General features: G+C 33.6%; 1 long non-coding RNA gene across 1 annotated transcript; it reads left to right on the forward strand.

Moving 5' to 3' along the window:
* Positions 1 to 6,169: 6,169 nt before the first annotated feature.
* LOC136063241 (uncharacterized) lies at positions 6,170 to 6,814 on the forward strand. Its single transcript, XR_010624942.1, has 2 exons — positions 6,170 to 6,445; positions 6,487 to 6,814. It is a non-coding gene; the product is annotated as an uncharacterized LOC136063241 (long non-coding RNA).
* Positions 6,815 to 7,985: the final 1,171 nt, after the last annotated feature.

A 7,985-nucleotide genomic window follows, 5' to 3' on the forward strand; every position in this document is an offset into this window, starting at 1 on the left:
TTATTAGAGGTTGCATTAATTTTTCTAATTCACCCACAAGTAAGATATTTTTTTTCAACCGAATGATATTTGGAAAAGGAGAGAAGTTTTAGTCCATAATATGTCCTAATAGTATATAATGCAGGAGATAATTCTTTGAGAGAGAGAGAGAGAGAGAGAGAGAGAGAGAGAGAGAGAGAGAGAAGTTCACTTGCTTGGGATCCATTTCATAATACAAAATTTATTTTCATGAATCCAAGGTTTACAAGGTCTTATGTTATTTAAAATATATTCTGCTCCGCTACATAGCAAATTATAATTGAATAAAAAATTAAAAATAGACACAACGAAACTAGTTTGAGGTGGATTTTCATGTGAGCCAAGTAGTACCATGTATGAACTTCTCTTTTTAATTTATTCTTGGGTTGGTTGCCTAAAGATGAAATATCCTCAATTATTTGTTTTAAGATATATATATATATATATATAAAATCTAGGCTAAAATGTAAAACTGACCAAATAATTTTCATATTTTGTCAATTCAGTTTTCTATTAGAACTCTATTAATTGCTGTCGTCTGCTAGCCAAAACCACACAGTTTTGGACTTTTTTTTTTTTTTTTTTTTAAATTTCTTAATTAAAATACAAAATAGAATTTTTACTCTAACTTAATCTAATATATATTATGTGAAACTTTCTCTTAGAGACTTAAACTTCAGCCCTTCCCTCACACCTCACGAGCATTTATACTTATAGAGTGACCACGCACCAAGGAGAGCAGTGGTGGCCAGTACCTATATTAATATATAATAAACCTAATATCTCTAACTATAACTTATCTAGAAACAGTTTTAAAAAAATTAAATTTAATTGTACATAAACTAAAATTAAATAAAACTAGCATTTTTAAACTAAAACAAACTAACGAACCCTTAATGACATTCTGAAAAAAAAAATACATATATGTAGTGGCCCAAAAGGTTCAATTATATTGTAAGTTCATGTAGGGTTAAAATTAACTATCTTATATAGTTAGGTTAAACATTAGGGTTCTTTGTAACATAGAGCATATAATCTATACTATTTATAAGAGGATTCTCTTTTTTAGATTGGACTTTTATATAATTTAGAAATGCCCTTAAACGTTATATTTAATAAGGAAAAAACTTGAGAACAACATGGTAAAAATATATCTCAAACTCTACCTAAAATATCTACAAAATAAGACACTCTCCGACTAATCTATATCTTCAAAACAAACCTATTCAAAATTGATTCTAAAAAAGAAAACCTATCAAAAAAAATTTTTAAAAGGAAAATTATGACATTAGACCAAAAAAAAAAGTCTTATCACACGAACAAAACACGTGTAATGAGTTTCCTTATCAATTAAAATTTATATAACTTATTTAAAAAAAAAAATCAATGAAAATAAGCCTCTCTATTCAAACTAGTAATTATCTTATACATTCGGTAATCAAAATATTCATCATCGCTCTGACAATGTTTGAATTTTATGGCCATGAGAAATTCGTAAGACATGAGAAAAGTGAGAGATATATGATCATGCGCTAATTACGGCCAGGCGGGCCTCTCAACTTTCATATATGGGCCACTATTTTCCTAAAAGTTTAGTCTTTGCCGCCCACAACCTAGTAAGTTGGGCCTTTTCTAGTAATACCTTTGGGTCTATCAATGTGGGCTCTATTCACACCTGCAGATTCTTTTCACATTTGGACCGACTGAATTGCTTTTTTCAACTTTAAACAGGAGAGACCATACTTTCTAGGAAAAAGGCGGTGAGATGACAAAAGTTTGTAAGAGTCCGTGGCGGTTCCCCCCTCTGGGCCTCTTCCATATTTTCCAGGAAAGCACAGGGAAATTTGCATGTAATCCCATTTACCGTGTGAGCTAAGTCAGAAACTTCAAATTTCGTGTTATTAAAATTGAAAAGTCAAAGCCCCACCATAACTACCTCAAACGGCTAGAAGTTGAGAAAACATGTATAAGGCCCTCACAATATCAACCGGAGGTATGAGAAAATATTCAAATAATTTTACTATCACTCAACTATTCTGTTTTATTTTCATAAAGCTCCTTTGTATTAACTTTGGTATCAGAGACGTTGTAGTAGACACCACACCAATAACTATCTTTGGGAAGACATTTACACAAGTTGGAGATTGGTTCCATCTGTCTACTCTTACTGACGAACTCACACTTCATCAATTTTATTGGTACGTAGCTCTCAACCATTTTAATTCTTTCTCAACCATTTTAATTGGTATAGCGATACCAATATACCATCCACAGTTCTCATATAAAAAAGAAAGAAAAGAAATATATATATATATACACACATACCATCCACGGTACATGGTAGAATAATCAAACTCTTTAAATTGTCTTACCATATAAAGGTTCACAGAGTCACAGACAGGAGTGCGTACGCAATCTCCTAAAGCTTAATTTGAGTTTTCCAAATTAATATAGGGTAACATATTGAGATAATTTTTTTAAAAATATTAATTCAAAACAAATAGGAGCGTTACTTCTTCATTTTTTTTTCCACAAGAGTTGGATTTTTACTACTTTAAAGTTCTTGAATCCGACCTCTAACTCTAAAGACTTAAATTACAAATAGATCAACATATAATAATGCACAAGACTGATTCTCAAAAAACAAAAAAAAAAAAAAAAAAAAAAATGCACAAAGACCAAAATAATAATTAAAAAAAGGTAAGAACATAACGAACATATATAGCTGCATGTATCAGAGGAATGAAGAATATTCTTCTCCAAAGAAAGGATTTCTTGGATAGCGAAAGACAAATGATGACCATAACACTGACCTATGAAACTTCAACTCCGTAGACATGAACAACTTTGACAATCAATCAATCAATCACATGTTGATTTGTATGCAACTGAATATTTCAAACTTTAAGTTCCGCAAGAGATTGTTATATAGCCTTTGTTGATTTGAATTAGACACGCATACGGAACTGTAAGTACCTAAAGCAGCTTAGCAACTTAGCATATATATAAGGATTAAAGGGGAGCCATAGAGGATGCGGCTGTTTCATCGTTTGGTTTTAATTTGGCCATAAACTCATTTCCTATATAGTTTAAGAAAAGAAGATTTTGTCTCTGCGCCAGTTATATATATATAAACATGTCATTTTTGTTTTGTTTTTTAATTCGACGACGGCGGCGCCGTCAACGGAAGCGAAATATGTATCAAACAGCTCCTCCTCCTGTTCCACCTAATTATGCAACTACTGCCGATGCTTATCCTGGTGGTGGTGATGCTAATGATCCCGGTAGATTTGGTAAACCCAATGGAGGTCTAAATGATGGCGTACGCCATACGTACTAGCTTTTGTGAGTACTGCAGCTGGAATCGTATCTGTCAGTGACGCTGGTGGAGGTGGTTGTGGCGTTGCTGGTGGTGGTGGTGATTGTAATTGAGGAAGTGGTAGTGCCTTTGGCTTTCGATGGTTGCTGATACTTGAGGGTCGTAGGGCATGTTATTTGTTTATGAAATGTAGGGCTTTGTGTGGATTTATCATTTATGTATCAGCAATTTATTTTAAACTTGAATTTTTTTTTTTTTTTTGAGGAAATTTTAAACTTGAAGTTCAATCTGTATTAGTTTCTCAAAAAAAGTTCAATTGTATTATCTGCATGAAACTTTATGTCATAGAGCTTATTAATTATTATAGGTTGCATTAATTTTCTAATTCGCCCACAAGAAAAGGATTTTTTTTTTTTTTTTTTTTTTTTTTGGGATAGAAATGATATTTGGAAAAGGAGAGAAGTTTTAGTCCATAAAATGTCCTAATAGTATATAATGCAGGAGATAGTTCTTCTTATTTTCTTGGGATCCATTTTCGTAATACAAAATTTTTTCATCATGAATCCAAAGTTTACAAGGTCTTATGTTTTTAAAATATTCGCTCCATTAAATAGCTAATGATAATTGAATAAAAATAAACACAACGAACTAGTTTGGGTGGACTTTCATGTGAGCCAAGTAGTACCATGTATGAACTTTCTTTTTAATTTATTCTTGGTTGGTTCATGGTTGCCTAAAGATGAAAATATCCTCAATTATTTGTTCTAAGATATATATAAAATCTAGGCTAAAATGTAAACTGACCAAAATAATTTTCATATTTTGTCAATTCAGTTTTCTATTAGAAACCTATTAATTGCTGCTCGTTCTGCTAGCCAAAACCACACAGTTTTGACTTTTTTTTTAAATTTCTAATTAAAAAAAAAGCTGAAAACGTTAATTACAAAAAAGAAAAAAAAGAAACTTAGGGGACAACGTCGCCCCCCTGCCAACTTGAAAGAATCTTAAATTGCCCAAACGTTATACTTTGAGAAGTGAGAATGCAAAACAAACACACAAAATTAATAAATTTAATCAAAACCCATTTCAAATTTGCCTAGAAGAACCATAAAAATGTTATCTTTAATAATACATTGATTGTGATCTCTGGCTTCATGGGCTTACCAGCACCCAACAAAATCAAAGAAAAGAAGTACTGAACGAGAACCTAAGCACAAAAGCAAAACAAGAACGATGAAGAAGACCCTTTACACGCTCTTCATCTTCAAGAAGTCTTTCTTCATCATCACACTGGTCCTTCCATGTCTTCTGACATCTTCTCCCTCTCCCTCTCACTATCTCTCACTCTCATTCTTTCTCTTTCTCCCTCTTTCTTTCTCGGTTTCTCCCTCAGCCCCTCAGTTCATGATTTGAGGCGAGGTATCGTATCGGTGGGTGGGGGTGGGGTTTTATTTATTGTTTTTAATTAATGTTTTCAGTTTTTTAATTAAGAAATTAAAAAAAAAAAAAAAATAGAGTCCAAACGGTGTGTTTTGGTGAGTAGCCGGCAACAGTTAACAAAGTCTTAACGGAATATTGAATTGACAAAATTTGAAACTTAGAGATTAAAATGACAAATTAAAACTTAGAGGACTGAAATGACAAAATGTGAAAGTTAGAGGGTTAATTTTGCATTTCAGCCTAAAATCTAAAAAGGGTTATTTGTGGAAACCTCCCTTCGGTTGTTTGGCATGATTGTAATAGTTCCTAGTTATGTCCACAGATGAAACAATACTTGAGGGCCTAGATATGGAGGGTCCCACCATGGTCCAAATAGGATCAAGTATCAACTTGGTGATTGATGAAGTGCAGATTCGTCAGTCGTTGAGTGTGTGTCCAGATGGAGCTGTTCTTTTGTTTATGTCACCCTGAAATGCTAAGGTACTCCCTTAAAGTGGTCACCGGTGTGGTGCCTGCCACACACACCTTTGATGCCAAAGTCAGTATAAAGAGTTTTCAGAAATAACAGAGTAGTAGAATAACTAGTGGTGTTCTCAGGTATGTATTTTGTGTACCTTATGTTAGTGCTGGGAGGGTTGTATATAACATTTTTGTAGCTCCTACCCGTTGTGATTGTTATGGTGGTTTTAATGTCTTTTTTGGTAACGCCTCATGATCAATCATGTGAGCTTTGATGGGCTTTCAACGGTCTATACAGCTGTCCTTGTAACCGTTCGAGGCATTTATTTGACTGCATTGAATGGCTTCTTTATCTTCGTCAGTAATGTGGCTTACATTTGTCTGTCGACGTGGCTTCGTTGGTCGAGATGAGAACGTCCAGGTAAGTTGAGTTTGTCAATCCCATTAGTGACATCTAGAGTAAACCAACCCCATGATCGATCTAGGTGTTGTTGTTCTATAATAAATTCTGCTAGTATATATAATCGAGTGAGATCCAGGATGATTTTCCTTTCATTGCTACTACAAAGTTAAATTTTATCATCCCACAACCAACGAAGTCAAAATTGGTTTTCTGGAAATCTAACTAGTTTACCAAATAGAGAGCATCATTTTTCATTCATGAAGGTAATCCTCAGAATGTCATTAAGGGTTCGTTAGTTTGTTTTAGTTTAAAAATGCTAGCCAATATATATATATATATATAAAAACCGAAACCTTTGAAGTTCCACAATTTTTCACGTCANTGTTATTAAAATTGAAAAGTCAAAGCCGCGCTTACATTTCAATGTTCAAACTTCAAACTTGGTTATTCAGTCTAATCAAGCGTTAACAAGCGACAACTTGCAGCTTAGCTTATATATATATAAAAATAAGATAGATAGCATAGAGGAACACGCAGAAATACATAGTCGTCATATAGTCTTTTGGCAAAAATTTCATAGTCGAAGAAATTAAGGAAGTCTCTCTCCGTACCGTTTACATTTGCAGCAATGGGGTGTTTTTGCATACAAGGGAGTAAAAAGAAAGAAAATAAAAAGGAAAAAAATGCTTATGCTTCCCCCGCGGCTTATTCAGGTAAAGCTCCTAAGCGCAAAGGTGGCAGAAACGATGGTGGCATAGTTTTTATGAGTACTGCTGCTTATGCAGACACCTCCACTATTCACAGTGGTGGAGGTGGAGGTGTGGTGGTGGTGGAGGTGGAGGTGGAGGTGGAGGTGGAGGTTGTGGTGGCGGTGGTGGGTGCTGATGAGAGGTTACATGTGAATTTTTTTTATTCCCGCCTTTTTTGCTTAGTCATGACTCATGCTTCATTAGGATGTAGAACAAATGAATAAAGTCTCAGTTGGATTTGATCTTGTACTGATTAATTATATATTGAGCTTATTAAGAAAGTGTGTTCACACTTCACACCATTTTTATTTTGGTTATTTTATCCCAAGGCTAAGACTATCAGTACTATTTTTTTTTTTTTTTTTTTTGAGAAGGAAGACTACAAGTACTTCTCTTAATAAATGAGAAAAAATATGTTGGTTCGAATGTTCTGTGTCTTGTTGTGGTCTTGCCTTCTGCTTTTATAGATATGCATTCCCGCCACTTTTTTTTTTTTTTTTTTTAAAAGTAACAGTTTAATGGTCTCTTTAATATTTCAATAATATAATCTAAAAAAATTTAGTAATACAGAAAAATCTTACAACATTTTTATAATATTTTTATTTTGAATTGTAATGGATCTTGGTATAATTTTTATTTATTTATTTCATTTCATTTTGATTTATAATTGTTAACACCTCAACTTATTGAAAAAATAATGTAAAATTTTGTTGTGTCCATAAAACTACTCTGACACAGGAGATTCCTTTCTCAAATCACAGGAAACAATGTCTATTTTATTCCTAAGGCTAAGACTGTTACTTCTCTTAAAATATGAGAGAAAATAGGCTGTTTTTCCTGTCCCACTACCTTGTTATGCAACGCCAATGCTTATCCTGGTGGTGGTCATGCAAGTACCCAAGAGGCCAAGCTTCTAATGATAAACCCAATGGAGCTGAGGTCTAAAAGAGGGAGTCATAGCTTTTGTGAGTGCTGCTGCTGAAACCATAGCTGTCAATGATGCTGGTGGCAGTTAAGGAGGTAATGACTTTGCAGGTAGTGCCTTTGGCTTTCGAGGTTGTTCATACGCATATATACTTCGGGTTTAGGCATTTTGTGAAGTACTTTGGTTGTGCATTTGTAGTGGTTTTTGATGTTGTAGTTCTTTATGGTTCTGCAGGTTTGTTGTGGTGTTGCTTCGACTGGCTGGGGCTTAGTTGAGGTTCATGTTGGTTTGTTGTTGTGTCTTCCTTTTTAGGGGCCTTGTCAGAAGTGTTGCTGGTTTGGGCTATTTGTAGTTCTGTACTGTTGTTGGTTTTGATAGAAATGATTTTGGAAAAGGTGAGAAATTTTAGTCCATAAAATGTCCGTAGAATATTTATATCATGTAACAAGAACATCACCATCATCCTGTAACAAACAACATTAGTTCAAATCTGATCGTATCAATAAAAAGATAAATCATAAAATTCAAGTTGGAAACTTGGAATTGGTGAATTCATGGAATGTTTAAATATGTTAATTAATTTGGGTTTTAATCCAAGATTATATCCAAATCAAATTTATTATGTTTCAATTAATTATAAGATCCACTTACGCGGGACTCAACATACATCAA

Source organism: Quercus suber, unplaced genomic scaffold (genome assembly GCF_002906115.3).
Source record: "Quercus suber isolate HL8 unplaced genomic scaffold, Cork oak 2.0 scaffold_502, whole genome shotgun sequence".
Classification (NCBI taxonomy): Eukaryota; Viridiplantae; Streptophyta; class Magnoliopsida; order Fagales; family Fagaceae; genus Quercus; species Quercus suber.